This window comes from Tyto alba, unplaced genomic scaffold (genome assembly GCF_018691265.1).
Source record: "Tyto alba isolate M040663 unplaced genomic scaffold, T.alba_DEE_v4.0 Super-Scaffold_27, whole genome shotgun sequence".
NCBI lineage: Eukaryota > Metazoa > Chordata > Aves > Strigiformes > Tytonidae > Tyto > Tyto alba.
In genome coordinates, this window is record NW_024881301.1 from 31,696,990 (window position 1) to 31,713,662 (window position 16,673).

Below are 16,673 nucleotides of genomic sequence, written 5' to 3' on the forward strand. Positions count from 1 at the left end.
TTTGTGAGGAATTTAAATCATTCTTGACTCTTCCAGAAAGTTCTTTGTCACAAGCACTAGGCACTAAAGACCTGAAGAATGACATAGAAGCTAAATCTGTCTTTTCATATCCATATAAGTATAGCCATTTCAGAAAAAATTGGGGTTTTTTTATGGAGTGGTTGAAGCTGTCACTGTTGCTTCCCCTTAAAGACTGCTTTTTCTATTAACACATCTAGGTGATTATATAACCAAAAAGAATGTACCAAGGCTTTGGAGGCATGGCGCAAAGGAGCAAAAAAAATGCATTTTCCACAGATACACCAGAGCTGGCTATGAGAAAAAGTACATTGTGCATAGAAGGCACAAGGTTACACTGCAAGGCATTTTTCCTTTATTTCCTCCCCCCCACCCACCTCTTTTTTTCCCTTTTAATTTAAAGTGAAAAGGGTCATCTTGGAATGGTTGGTAAATCCAAACACAGATGCTAAATTTCCCTGACTAGAGCAGCTGACAGACTTGAGCTACTGGCACTCCTCACCACTTCTGGAGATATAACTCCATAAATTCAAGGGTAAAACTCTACCTGTGATGTGGCAGACTACAGTAGTTGTCATGAATTATTCTTTCTTCTTAGAGAAAAAAAAAAAAAAAAAAAAAAAAAAAGAGGTTCTGCCACCTTCCCTTGCCTTACCCTGCATAAATTACAGTTTTCTAACTTACTATATTATTAATAAATACTTCTAATAAGGAGAAATATTAATCCCATGAAACTGTGAGCAGTAGCACAACTTAAGGTTTTTATGGCATCACCTTCCTCATAAAGAAAGCACGGCTCTGTCCTTTTTCCTTCCCATTAGTGGCATTATTCATTCACTCCTGTAGAGGAATGTAGGACAATATAATGACCAATGGCTACACTTCCTAGAGAGCATGCTGAAATGACCATCCAAAAACTCGCAAGCAGCTGACTCCCAGGTGAGGGTGAAGAAGAGCATGAAGTGCCAGGGTGGGCTGAGATTCACTTGTCCTCATTTCGACCTCTCAACATTCACACTAAGTCTGAGCTGGTCACTTCAGGCTCTCTTGAAAGTCTGTGGAAAGACCTTTAAAAATATCTGCTTTCAGAGGAGCAAGGACACCATCTGGAAGCACCTGCTGCTGGACTGGAAAGGGAGCCTGAAGTAACCAGCTCAGCTTTCAGCATCTCATCTTAGACAGCTCAGAGCCGATGATCCTTCCCTGAATCTGTCCATCCTCTCCCTCCTCCCACCCTCCACTGAACCTGCAGTTGTGCTCCTGAACTGGTAGACCAGGTTTCCAACAGAGAGAAGAGTTATGCCATGCTCCTACAATCTAGAGGGCTTTTAAGATATTTGGGTCCGAGCTACACATAAATCTCTATAAACTCCTGATCTAGGAGTCCTGAGGTGGTATAGAAAGGTCAAATGTGGCTTGCATCCATCATTTGCAGCTTCACAGAGGGCAATGAGGTTCCTCTGCTTATCAAAAGCAGGGCCAAATGAATCTCTTCCACAACCATACTTTAACCCCTCTCTTGCAATTGAAGATATGCAAGATATTCCACTTTTACCAGCTGTTTTTTCACAGAACTTGTTGTGACGGTGTGATAATGGGAAACAGTATGAAACTACAGACCAGGGAAAGGAAGAGTGATGATTTAATGGATACTAGTGATACTACTGTCACCTTCATAGATATATGATGGTGTAAGAAAGGACTCATTCATAGAATCAGAATGGTTTGGATTGGAAGGAACTTTAAAGATCATTAGGTCCACCCCCCCTGCCCCGGGCAGGGCCCCCTTCCCCCAGCCCAGGGGGCTCCCAGCCCCGTCCAACCTGGCCTTGAACCCTTCCAGGGAGGGGGCAGCCACAGCTGCTCTGGGCACCCTGGGCCAGCACCTCACCCCCCGCACATTCAAGAATTTCCTCCTTGTATCTAATCTAAATCTACCTTCTTTTGATTAAAAACCATTACTCCTTGTCCTATCACTACATGCCCTGAGAAAGAGTCCCTCACGAGCTTTCCTGTAGCCCCCTTTAAGTACTGGAAAGCGGCTATAAGGTCTCCCCAGACCCGTCTCTTCTCCAGGCTGAACAACTCCAACTCTCTCAGCTTGTCCTTATAAAGAGAGGTGCTCCAGCCCCCTGAGCATCTTTGTGGCCTCCTCTGGACCTGCTTGAGCAGGTCCATGTCCTTCTGATGCTGGGGGCCGCACAGCTGGACACAGGACTCCAGGTGGAGTCTCGCAAGAGTGGAGTAGAGGGGGAGGCTCACCTCCCTCAACCTGCTGGTCACGCTTCTCTTGATGCCACCCAGGACACAGTTGGTTTTCTGGGCTGCAAGCGCACATTGCTCACCCATGGTCAGTTTTCTATCCACCAATACCCCCAAGTCCTTCTTCTCAATCCACTCACGGCCCAGCCTGTATTTGTGCTCGGGATTGCCTCGACTAGTGTGCAGGACATTGCACTTGGCCTTGTTGAACTTTATGAGGTTTGCATGGGCATTCTTTTTATTCTCTTCAAGAAAAAGTTTTATCCTTTATTTATAAACCAAACACCCAATATTTTCAATGCCGTATCAAATAAATATTGCCTGTTAAATAGCATGTTCGGAGTAATAAAAGAAGATTACTAAATATATACTTTAAAAAGAAAGAGAATGAAGCCACTGAAGACATTTTATCATAATTAAAGGACATACAGCAGAGCAATGATAATTTATACCAGAAGAAGCAGGTGATATTATACAATTATTTCATTTGCTCTGTGATGAGTATCGCCTCCTATATGGTAACTGTCTCCCATTAATTCTCTTTGTTGTGCAGAAGCTTATCTAATTTGCTTCCATTTTGTCAAGAAGAAATAAATTTCAGCAGCCAAGAACTTGAATTGAGATTTTTGTTAATAGGAGAATATTTAATAGCTTCTGTGTGTGAAATTGTAGGTCAGAATTCAATGTCTAGCCTTGAAATAGATTATAACAGAGCAGTGTGAGTCTCAATACTTTTAGAGATGCCAAAAAATGCATAAGGCCGTACTGTGTTTTCTTGAACAGGAAGCATCTTATTGAAATCTTCAAGAGATTTTTTTTCAATATCTTATTAAATTATGTAATATCCAAACTAAGAAAAGAGTAAGTTTTAGATAAGCATATAATATTTCAAGGACACATCTTTGCACCATAAAAATCAAACTTCACAACATTAAAACATGAGCAAAAGAATTAGAATTAAAAAATAGTGAATATTAACCTGACAAAATCTATACTGACAAAATACTTGCAAAGAAAAAGAACAATTAAATAATTTAGAACTGCAGATTAACTTAAAATAGGTTTTTTTGGTCACTTTTAAATTCATCTGGAGAAGTGGTAAGCTTTACTATTAGTTTCGAAACAGGCTTAAGAGTCCTTCATTCCTAAGACAGAAGACTAAAAGAACATGTTTACTCTTTCTTTGATTCTATCAAGCCACACAGGTTTATAGCTTAATGAGGAACAAAAAGGTCCTTCCTTGCACATCTACCCAATATATTTCTCACCGAGAACTGACAAGAAGCTTGTCCAGAAACTGTCCATCTGACATTATTCAGTTTGACTCATCTCTCTTAGAACTGCTGATTGTTTATGAAGGTGTGTTTGATTAGCTACCCTACCCACAACTAACCTTCCTATTACTAGGCAATTTATTCATTTTACTTTCTCAGCCTGTGGCAAGATTGTTGAGGTAGCTTCACCACTGCTCATCCCCAATAGAAACTCAAGCCAGAAGATGGCTCTTGCTGTTTATGGGCCACTGTCATGGTTTGAGCCCAGAGGGCAACTGAGGAATGGGAAGGAGAAAATTAAGCAAAATGGATCAAGAACCCAAATACGGACAGGGAGGGATGACTCACCCATTACGGTCACAGCCAAAAGACACATTAGGGGAAGAAAAAGAAAGAACATCACTAATTCAAACACTAACAAAGACAACACTTAACAGACTAGGTGGGACAGTGAGAAGCACCAACCACATCCAAAAACCACCTCTCCCCACCCCTCCCTTCTTCCCCAGCTCAGCTCTGCTCCTCATCTCTCCACCTCCTACCCCAGCAGCTCAGGGGCAGGGGATGGGTGTTACAGCCAGCTCCTGCTCCTTCCTTCTCAGGAGGTGGGGTGAATGCTGCACATCCCTCCCCTGCTCCACAGGGCTCCCCTCTCACTGCAGACAGTCCTTCATTAACTTCTCCGGCGTGAGTCCTCTCCACGGGCCACAGACATTCCCGTTCACCATCGCTAATTGGCTCGGCCTTGGCCAGAGGTGGGTCCAACTTGGAACTGGGGGGGAGCTTTCAAGAAGTTCCTCACAGGGGCCACCACTGTAGCCCTTTCCCCCGCTACCAAAAAACCCCACCACAGAAACCCAGCACAGCCACATTCACTCTGTTTGCATGGCAAGAAGCCACTGTCACACACCAAAGGGCAGCAAGCTTCTGAGACAACAGGGCAGGAACATAGGTTGTGGAATCTAAACTTAGGCCTGCTATCAGCTCAAACATGCTGGAGGCAGGGAATTTGACTGCAGGAAAGGTATTCAGCAGAAAGGGACAGCAGCCTCTCCTCGGATTAAGGTCATGCAGATGATAGCCAACCCCCAAAACTAAGCAACACTGGCTTTGGAATTAGGATAAACCAGGATCATTTATCACAGAATCATAGAGTGGTTTGGGTTGGGAGGGACCTTAAAGATCATCCAGTTCCACCCCCCCTGCCATGGGCAGGGACACCTTCCACTGGACCAGGTTGCTCAAAGCCCCGTCCAGCCTGGCCTTAAACAGTTCCAGGGAGGAAAGTATTTCCATTTATGTGCTGAGTTAGTATACTTCTCTTTCAGCTTTCCTAGGTATCATGGCAAGCTAAAAGCTGTCTTCTAGAAAGCCCTGAGGCATGTCTCCCATGGTATAATGAAGTCAATAGGTCTAAATTCAAAGGGCTTATTATTAACCTGCAGAAGACCACGTATGCATGTAGGATCCCTTTAAAATGACAGTATGATAGTCTGCTATACTGTCTCACATCTTGAAAACATAACAGTTTGATTTCATGCTACATAAAAACGGAGAAATTCCTTCCACTAGGAAAGTGGGATTTTATTCCAATTCTCTAATGAAGGGGGAGGGTTATGTAATGACACTATTTATTCATCTGTCAGCTTTCTCCTAAAACTCTTCACTCCCTTGACCAATTGCAGTAAATTTGACTGAGGCAGAGGTCTCAGGGATGATAAAGAGATGACTGAGAGAAGGCAGATAACTGAATTAGTGCCCTGTAGGGAGGGGAAGAGGAAGGAAAGGGAAGGTGCGAGCTCTGCGATTCTCCCTCTCGCTGCAGGCAGGGCGGGCAGCGAGCACCACCCAGCAAGACCCCCCGTAGCACAGACTCAGGCACAGGACCTGTGGCTGATGGTCTGGCTGGACAGGGAAGGCAACTTGGTGGGAAGGAGGACAAGCAATAATAAAAGGGCAAGAAGTATGGCAAGGGGAGGTGTAGGTATGTTGAGAAGGGTTAAAGGAGGACACAACAGGCGGATGGGATAACCTGGAAGGAAGGCAGTGGACAGGATGCAACGCCAAAGTAATTAATTCTGCTGCTCTTTAAACGATTGGGCTTTTGGGGAGCTGAGGAGGGGAAGTGATTTCACTCTCATTATGACTACCCAATAGTTTGGAAGTTTGTCTATTAAGGAAATAACAGATGAGAATTAAGAGCACAAGAAGTTTACCACAGAATTGAAAAGAAGTTGGGAGAGGTTTTGCTTGATAAATTCTTCTTTCTCTGCAGAACATACTCTCTATTCTACCAATGTCCTCTGCAGAAACAAACCAATTGCAGTCCCCGCTCAGGCACACAAAAGTATAATGAATCTTTTCTTTTCCCAGTTGCCGCCTTCTCTGATGAACAGAGCTATCACCTCTGGATAAAGGATAGGGATTTTCTGAAATACATCCTTGAGGTAATAAATGTCATCCTCTCTGAAAAGCAATCTCACCTCAAGATAACTAAATCTTTTTTCCACTTATCAAACATCAGAAAAATAACTATCCTTACTTGCTATTTAAATTCCTCTGCAGAAACTGAATTCTTACCTCACGTATAAAGATTGATGCAATTATTTTCTCAAACTGTAAGCACTGTTCCAGTTAAAAAAAAAAAAAAAAAAAAAAGCAGCGGGGGTTTAGTGGAACAGCATAATCTGCAGACTGGGGGAATCAAGACATTTGTGTCTGTATTTTATACTCTAGAAGAACTCGGGTATCATTTTCTTTTTGTTGTTGTTGTTTTGTTTTGCTTCTTCTGGGGGGAAGGATTTTCCCATTAACTGAATATTACTTACTAGTAAATTTGGAATAAGGTTCTTGCATCTGCCAAAACCAAAATCAAAATAAAACAGGCTCATTTATGGCTCTGGTCTGCATTTGCATGCTATATGGTTTCACATGTGTTCAGCTGAACATCACATATACATCCTTCTGAAGAAAAGCACAGATTTGATTCCACTCCAAAACACCACAGAAAATAATTGAAGTGACTGGAATTATACAAGTACTATGGTGGTCTGAGCTCCATGGATCCAACACCATGACAATTTTCCCTGACTGGAAACATAGCAAGAGAATTCTTTTCTTATTCTACAGTCAGTTGTTTTAAAGAAAACAGTGATAAATCATCTCTAATTCAACTGACATAAATCATTAAAAACAATCTACTTTCACTGTCTGAAGACTCCATAACAGATCTGCTTCAGAATATACTGTCTCAGAAAAATGTAAGTAGAAAGGATGTGTGTTTCTGCATTTATATATATTTTTCAAACCATTTTTCTTGAACACTATGGAGGAGCTCTTTGTTTTGTTAAGATCAAAGTTTGATATAACTTCGTATCTACAAAACAGAAACAATGGCCACACAGTTTGGTATCTTTTCTTATGTTCTCATTTATTCAGCTTCAGTAGCGTTGAAATTAAAATTTTCAATCGATCCTTTTAAAAATAAGATAGCAATTGATGGAGGTACCATATGAACTGACCAAAATCCCTCTTTTCTATTCTCCATTCCTTTCTCTTCTCCCCCTTTCATTTTAAATGTCTCAGTCTCAAAGGAACACAGGTTCTTCCCCATCAGACACTATTTGCTCATACAAGCCTGTTTCAGACTTATGGCTTGCAAAGGTTTAGGCTACTCCAAGGCCACACGGCCTCTCCCAGCAGGGCAAGACTCACAGAGCTAAAAAAAAGAAAGCCTGGCCTTTCTGAAGACATGCCTACACCTCATGTCCCCTGTTTTAAAATGATGCTGTCCTATTTTCTACTTAGTTGTATAACTGCATTTGGGAAAAAAAAAAAAAAAATTCAAAGTATTTCTGTATATCTATAGGACATTTCTAGAAAGATGACAACACCTAGCCAGGGTGCATTACAGAGCCTATGTGATTATATGGTAACCACATAGATGGAACAAGGTATTCCAGGAAGGATGCTTCTTCCCTCATACAGGAAGTGGATTGTAACTGGGGAGGTCTGACAGCAGGTCTGGATTCTACCTGTATTCTCTAGCAGGTCTAAGCTGTGGCAGGTATTTAAATTCATATGGGTATCCAGCTAAAGAATAAGACTGTGTAGTGGTTTAATTAATCAGTTAGGTTCTACAGACCATAATACAAAGGTCACATACTGTATCATAATATAATGGCCAATATATAGCCAATCACAAATATCTCATCAATCACATCTGTCCAATTCTTCAGGTGTGCTAAAATTGTGGTTTTTTTTCAGGCTCCTAGGACGGTATATTTTTCTTGCTGTTTTGCATACATTACCATTATCTCAAACAACATATTGGCTTCATCTCTGAAGTTTCAGTCGGCTCCTGTGGTGATATCAGCAGCACACAAGTGCTTTTAATAAGCTTTCAGAAAATGTAATGAGGAGGATGATTTCTCTTCAGTTCTGCTTGGCTCAGTGCTAGAGCACAACAATGGGATGTTGTCAGAATAAAAGTTTGAAACATGCTGTCTCATTTGCTTCCTTTCATGCATTTGGAGGAGGAGGGGGCTGTTGTGACAGCTGGTCAGTAGTGATTCAATTATATGCTCAATTCTCTGGACTTCAGTTCAAGATGTCCTTTGGCAAACCGAGCAAACTGCTTGATGATAGATTTAATAGCAGGGGTTTCACAGAGTGTGCAAAAGGACATGACCGATTTCAATACATTTCTCAGGCAGCACGCCTCTGAAGGTGCACTGTGAGCTACGGAACATCCATTTCATCAAAGCTTCCCATTAAGTCTAATTATCCTCTCTCTTACATAGTGAAAGTGATCTGTAACACCCACCCACCCATCCACCCACCCCCTTGGCGTATGGAATTGTACAGGTCAAAATGAGAGGAAAACTGAGCTCACGAGTGCTAAGGACTTGAACAGATCTGTCCTGATTAAATGTTACTTTGGTAATGGTCACATCTCAAGCAAGAGGGAGATTGTACAGCGATTGTATAGAAAAAGACACCCCACCCCCACAAGAGCTGAAATAATATCACTAAACTTCGATGTCTTTGGGTGTCTAGGGCAGGTGAGCTCTCCCCTTTCTGTAGCTGAGCATGCCAGACTGCACGGGAAAATGATTTATTCAGCCTTTGAGTTCAAAGAAGCTTGGCTGAGAGCTCTCCAACCCATCTCAAAACACAGAGAAAACTGAAGGCAGCGGAACAAATCATAAATTAAACTGATATCCGTAACAGGCAAGAGATAGCGCTAATATTTTGTGGTCTACGCCTATCACTAGTCTTTCACTGATCCCCCTAGAACAGTCTGAGCTGAAGAAAGGACAGCTGCCAAAGGAGTCTTCTCTGCAGAAGAACGCTTTTTCTCACTTCTGATGCCACAGAGTACAACTTGCATAGCTAGGAGACTCAAGCCTTATCTGTCCTGCCAGATTTTTCTGAGGACTTTAAGACTGAATAAATGATTTGGAGCAGAGACATTTACTATCTTTTTAGATACTTCTTGCAAGCACCCTAGAAATCCACTTTGTGAGGAATATGAACCTCATACAGATTCTCATGGAAATATGCTGTGAGCATTAGTAGGGCAAAAATCAATCCATTAAAAAGTCATAAGGCAAAAGACAACAACATTGCAGGTCACCAGAATCTGTGTTAAAAAATAAAAAATTCTTCTATTTTGCCTTTCCTTTCAGGATAGAAGCAACTTCATGCTGCTATTACACTTCACAGCATTACAGGCAAGTAAAAGCTTAATTCTTAGTTTTTTAAAAAAAGAGGAATAATTATAGTATAACTATAGTAACAAGTATACTAATGACACTGTAGCTTGTAGTTTTTGCTACATTTGCTATACTCTCATACTACTTGTGTGTAACAATAACTAGATAAAACAGATTATTTTCTGCCAATATTAATGAATATAACCAGTTTCATAAAATCTTCTTTTAATATAACACCTAGGATATAAAGTGTAAGGGAAATAGGTATCACAGTGCTAGAAGGCTGCAATAGAATTTTGTTACCATGAGCTCATAATTTTACAAAACATTCCTATAGATATTTGGCACATGTTTTTCTTACCTAATCTATGCCCAAAGGTCATTTACACATTTCAGTGAGACTGGGAAGGCTGACATATTAAGGGAAAATTATCATTTATTTTCATTCAGTCATACTAATTGGTTGGGAAACATATCAAAAATAGGTAAAATTTGAAAAATCGTGAACAAATAACTAGATACAGTTTTGTAAGGACAACAAATTGTGATATCTGCCATGCTTCACCACAGTTTTTTGCCAATTGTAATTTAAATATATGTGATTATTGTTGTGCCTTATGGCAGAAGCAGCTGGAGATCTGCTAGAAAATACCAAGCTTTCAAAACAAAATATTTTTAATGTATTGGTTTTTAATACTTGTTCCAAAGTATTTCTAAAAGTGAGGACATAAAAGAGTAACACGGGGAAATCTAACTCCACTGTTGTGAAAATACTAGTTTCCTCTTAAACAGAAACTCATAGTATTTTTATCATAATTGTCTGTTCACAATATTTAGTTTTATTGTTCTTACTTTCTTACATAAAGATTGTATTTTTAACCAGTGTACCTCAGTGTTAATACCATCTTTCTTATATTCAGTTTTATATAACTTTGATTTTTCTTTACATGACACTATTTCTCTGGAATGTTACAGTCTTATCAAAATGACTCGAATCGTTCCTGTTTAGTTCATTATTTTCATATCACTGTGATGACTCCTCAAGGAAGCAGACACCCATCAGGTGTTCACTTTTCTAAAACATGCTTGTGTAATACTGCAGACATTAATTTTTAAAGCAGGACAACAGTGTTTAATGTCAGTATTTTCTGATTTATAAGCAGAAGACTTCATCTAAAGTTTCTACTTCATCATAACTAGTTTTGAGCTATGGTGATTATTACAGAAAGAGTTCTGAAATGGTCAGGTATAAAGCAGAAATACTCCAGTAGAATAATTATTTCTAATAATCCTTTCAGTAATGAAAGGCACATACCTTCTTTAGTGAAATATTTCTTTCAAAAAAAAAAAAATGTTTAATTCCCTCTTTGGGAAGGGTTTCGGTTTGGGTTTTTTTTTGTTGTTTTTGGGGGGTTTTTTACACTATTTTTGAGGTTATACAAAACCAATTCTATATTTACTGTTAAGTCTCCTAACCCATAGCACAACCTCAGCCCGGTGTTCTATATCACAACTGATGATATAGAAGATACTCAAAACTCTAGAGTAATATAATTCTTTCATAGTCACATTCACTGATGATAACAGGATAAAACCAATGAGACTGTAGAATAATTTTGAGATAAAATTAATCAAAATTCTGGGTTTCATTAAAAAAGTCTCTTATGCAATGTGTTTGTGGGGAGGGGAGATGACAAACCATGAGAATTTATAAATAATTATATTCCTTGTTCTGAATCATACAAGAGGCCTTCAGAGATGAATGGAAAGATATTCCTTCAGTAACATATAATGTTGTCAGAAAAAGATGTCAGTTTTAGCTAGTTATTGTTATACACATACATGCATTACTATACAAACTTGTTCACAAGTTCATCCAAGTATAACCTCACAAACTGTTGCATGAGGAACTAAATCACATTACTACATGATTCATTTAATCTTTCATAAATTAAACTTAATTTATGTATTAATAAATGGCAACTAAGAACTTCATGGTGACCTCAGCAGCTCTCCCCACATACTGGAGCAAGTCTAATGGCTGGAAACTGCACTATCAAAACTGCCATCCCTTTCAGCCACCATACTGATGCAAACCTATACACACATGCTCAACAGAACATGGTTTATGAGGATCTTTCACTTAAATGAGAACAAATCAAGGATTCAGATAACCATCCAACACTAAATTATTCCTATTACAGTCATCACTTCAGTCAAACCTGACAATGAAGCATTTAACCAGTTATAGAGACAGGAATATATTCTACACCTGTTTTTGTGCGAGTCTCTCTCTCCAAACACAACATTAAAGTACAGAGACATATTCTTTTCCAAAAAACACTCCATGTCTTCTGAAGAGGAAAAATAACTTTTTCTGTGAAACATGTTTTCTTTACAAGCCTTTGCACTCAAAGTATTTTGTTGCTGTGCATTTCTTCCAAAATATTCTGAAACAGATAGATAAAATTTCCACTGTAATTACCTGAACCAGTATGTGAGACCTGAGATTAAAAATGGGTGTAGTTGGATGAGTATCAAGCAAAATGCAGAAAAATTAAAATCTGTAAATTCAGTCTTTTCCATAGGGTGAAGGTCTCTACAAACTATACATAGATCAATTTATTGTGGAAAGTCCTCTTGTCTACTTTAGCTGTCTGTAGAATTTAAATAAGGCAAACTTTTTTCCTGGAAAAAAGCAGAAACACTTATTGTATCCAGTATTCAACATTTTTCAAGAAAGAATGCACGGGACCATACTTAATTAATTCTGTGCTACAAAGGCAAAGAAAAGAAGTGCCAGGCAAGCTCACTAATTATAAAATTCAAGATTAATTTTAAAAGGAAGTATATTGAAAGCTTTTCTGCAAGAGTAAGTTGTTTCCCAAGGGAACAAGGACAGCAATAGAAAAAAAATGCAGTATCTTAGAATTAGTAGCTTAAATTGCAAGAAGTAGTATCTACCAGAGGGGAAAAAAGGTATGTATTTGGCTAAGTTTTTGTACTAATTCATGCTTAAATAGATGTGAATAAGGAGAAAAAGAAGAACATTCAGCTAAACATTTTTGTTTTTCAGAGAAAGGATGACTGGCAGTTGTAGTCATAGGATGGGAATAGGATTCCTACTTGGTGTTGCTTCTTTCACCCTCTCTGTGTCTGTTACTTAGCCATATTCAATGATCAAATTAATAGCTAAATAAAGTCTTCTTAATGCTGACAGATGGGGATGCTTAAGACAGTAGAGGAAATCTTGTAATTTCTTGCAGTATCTCCCTAAACGGTTTCTGGGCCAATAAGTTTAGATATTTTACCATTGTGTCTTACATGGGTAAAACTGATCTTTGCACTTTACTCTGAGACTTGAATGAAAAATTAGTGTAGTACTGCCTGGATGCCTACATCTGATACTGGCTGTTGTCTTAGAAGGTAGGTCTGCCCCAGCCCCTCCATTTTCAAAATAGCATTGTTAGTAAGGACTCACTTTTACATATTGAGTGCATGTAGAATAGAAATATCTGTATTTACTGAAATAAAAGTGCTTTATATATAACGATCAACTGTATTTGCATACTGAAAATCTTCCTATAGCTACAGCAGCTGTTTAAAACTGCACACAGAGGAATGGGGAAAAATATTCTTCCTTGACTAGGACACAATTCAGAAAGTTGCATTGATAAAGGGCATTATCCCTTCCAAGATCAATAGTTTTCACTTGCCACTCTCCCATTTATGTGATTGCAGAAAACCCAAAAATTAGGGCTTTCCCCTATGTCTCCCTACGTAATCCATTCCTTTTCCCAATCATCGCCCTTCATGAAGCAGGAGTCATATGCCTGTAGCCGTTCATCTTTGAGATGGCAACATTCAGTTTTGCCTGTACTGTTGAGAAGACATGAGCCAGATCCAAAAAGCAGTAAGACCTTGACAGATCTAGTTTGGGTTCACTTGTAAAGCACTGAGAGAATGAGACAGAAACAGCATCTTCAACAACTGTCCTCAGGACTTGGCAGAACAAGTGCAGGACTCCTCTAATTACATGTTCAGAAGAGTGTTCACTGACGATCCCTCGTCCAATCAACCCTGCACGGTGCCCTGCCAGGAAGACTCACATTTAACCCTCTCTGTCTAGAAGTGAAAGCAGCTCCCGACTGAAACAGCAACTGTGCATTTTGTTACACACAGCTTTCACAATTTCAGGTTTTTGCAAGGAAGAAAGATTGCAGGTAGGAAGCAGGGAGACAGGAGTTTAGGTGAGAAAGCATGAGGTAAGTAACAGTCTTTTTAGATCAATGCAGCTTTACAGAGAGGCTCTGGTTTTATAAAGAGGGACAAATAACTGTTCAGTTTCTAGTGCATGTCTGTAGCTTCAGTCCAAATTTGCAGCCAAAGACTATAATTGCTTTCTCTAGTTCTTCAAACAGATAAAATTCCAGACTACCTCAGAATACAGGAAATGTAGCAGTTATTTCAACATTTTCCAGGGGAAAAAAAAGCTGGAGTTCTCCCATTTTATTTCTTTGTTTTTACACCATTTCATCAGGCAAAGTCTCAGCTGGAGTTATCCTAGATTAGGTGGGACATACAATCATGATTGAGGTAAAATTATATTTACAGGAAGACAGTCAAAATAAAAACCATACAGCTTATAAAAACCCCTTAGTTTATAGCAGTGTCATTGCTAGAAATTGCCACTGACTTTTAAAGAGGATTTTTTAACTATTTCAAAAACAGGACCTAGACTTCTAATTGACTCAAATACATTAAGAAATTGTACAAAGGGTTAAGGTAAGTATCCAAATTTTTTTGGTAATTGACATGCTTCTCAGAACCATTTTAAGACATACACCTCTTAGGTTTTGACTGAATATTTTATGTACAGCATTGTTGTGAGCCCATTAATCATAATTTTTGCTCTATTGCTCCCACCTGGAAAGAACAAGCCTGTAATTGAAAAGGCAAATTTAGCATTTATATTGGGAATAACACAGTTTCATTGCCATTCTCCCCAAAAAGGATTTAAACATTATAGTGAACCATATCTCATTGATAAGCGAATGGAAGGGAAGTAAAGCTTTCTCATTACCAGGCCCCCGTGAGCTAAGTCATTTGTTTGTTGAGCAGAGTCTTCTATTGTATTGTAACAATTACTTTTTCTCCCAGATATGATAACTCTTTGAAGCGGTACCTGGGAGACGCAAGTGATCTACATTAGCAGGGGAGTAACACAGTGTTGGCTGATAAACTAATCTCATTTGCTAAACACCTGATATTTCATTGCTCTGGGGTTTCCTTTTTTTTTTTTTTTCCCCTATTGGTGGAAGCCATGGACTCCGATTCAAATAATTTAACATAGTAGAATAAATTATTTAAATCCAAGACAAAGTTTGAGATTATAAATTTGTTTTAAAAACTTCTGTTGAAAATAAAATGCTGGGCTATAGCATATTTTTATCTAGCTAGAGATTAGAACAGAGTTTGAATAGAGGCTTGTTATGCTGGCAGGTATGTATGTTATTCTAGGATCCCATTTCAAGCTAAAAACTTTCAGTAAACTCCTGAATCACACTGTGATTAGGACAGTATCGGTAAGCACTACAGTAATACAGTGAAACAGTCTTCATTCATCATAAATTACAGGTATCATTTAAAGATAAAACACATGAAATACAAAATGGATGGATTATTCTGAGAAATTACTAATATCATAAAGTCAACAAAATGACAGACTGACAAAGTAGTTTTGCTACCTTTGAGTACTCTATGTGCAGACTAAATGTGTATGTACATCTAAACTAGCAAAACAATCCGATCTGTACCTTTAGTTACAGGCTTAGGGAAGTATCTTCTGAAGCAGCATGGACTTTAAAACAGGTTGGTGGCTAGGATTATGCTGGAGTGTTGTCATTTTTTTGACCAATCTGCACTTGTCATTGGTAAAACCCCTTATTGTTATGTAAAGTAACAGTCCCTATATACAGTTGTACCAGGATACCCAAGTATCTTATGAATTCAGTCACGAGTAATACACATTGCAGGTGAATGAAGAAAAAAAAAATAAAATTGTAAATGTAACTTTAAAGCTTCTATGTGTTCACATTCAAACAAAACCCCCATACAGATTCCAGTACGAATCTGTTTTGCTGAGCCATCCTCCAGTTTTATTCATTGTACAGGTAAAAGTTGGCCCCCTGACTCCAGACATTGATCAATATGCCAATATACTTGATGAAAAAGTCTTGTGCCCTGAATATTAAATAAAATGATCCTGACAAAAGCGAACAGAAGATTAGACTGCTATACAACTCCATGGTTCTAAAGAACTGAAAAGCTTTTTTTTTTTTTTCCCCACTTTTCTTTTCCCTGGAGAAAATGATTAAAAAAGAAAAAAATGCTATGCACACAATACTCACCTTTGATACCTTTATCTCCTCACAGAAGCAAGAAGCGGACAAAATCTCTCACTAGTAGCGGTTATCTGGCCTGCAGAACAGCACTGTATTTCAAAGCATGGAGGCAGAAGCCACTCTGGTAAGTAACCAGACAGATCTGGCTGCCTCCATATCCATTGCTTCAGGAAACCAAGCTTTTATAGCTACTCATGGCCACTCAATGACCTCTCTGCATGCATCTGGCAGGTACCCCAATTCATCTGCATGAGAATTTTTTTTGTTGCGGTCTACTTCCTGCCCGGCTTTGCTAGGCACTGAAGATACAAAGGACAAATAGTGAAAAGCTCTTCACATACAGTATTAAAGCTGTGCCATTTGTTGGGCATCACTATGACTCATCTCCTCCGTCAGCTGCCAGCCAGAGTTCTATACATCTGGGTAAGGCAGCTGCACACTGGACAGCAGAGATGAGTTTAAGAGCTTCCTACGAGTCTGCTTCCTTTCTGAATGCTTTGTCCTGGTACGTCCTGAAAACAGGCACTCACATACCCCAAGGAGAAGCCAATAAATCCAATAAATACATAAATACATGGCACCTTTCCTCATTTTAGCTTCGGAGGGCACTGCATGAAGCCATGCTTCAGATGTCCTGGATGATTTTATGACCCTGCTGAGGAGGGCTTGCCACTCCACTCAGAGCCACCTTTATGCATTTCACAGTGCAGAGGCTCAGGAACAACCCTGCCAATTAAAGTATCTACAGCCTAATCCCTCTTCCCCTGGGACTAGCTCTTTTCAGTCTTCTCACTTTTTTCTATTCCAGGAAAGGCAAACATTTTGACTTTCCCATTTCACTCCTAATCCTCTAAAAAAAAAAAAAAAATAATCTCCATTCATTTCACACTTTCTCCTCTGATCACAACCCGAAGAGAAAAGAACATCCCTCCATCCCACACAACAAACGGTCTGAGCATCACACAGCATTTGTAACTGCGTACAAAGGGGACTATAGC

At 39.2% G+C, this 16,673-nt stretch overlaps 1 long non-coding RNA gene across 1 annotated transcript in view; it reads right to left on the reverse strand.

Moving 5' to 3' along the window:
• The window catches only part of LOC116963248, a 133,675-nt gene extending 117,735 nt beyond the window's left edge, over positions 1–15,940 (reverse strand). The window contains exon 1 of the long non-coding RNA XR_004408049.2: positions 15,682–15,940. This is a non-coding gene — a long non-coding RNA (uncharacterized LOC116963248). The remainder of the gene's footprint in view (positions 1–15,681) is intronic.
• Between the last annotated feature and the right edge of the window lie 733 nt (positions 15,941–16,673).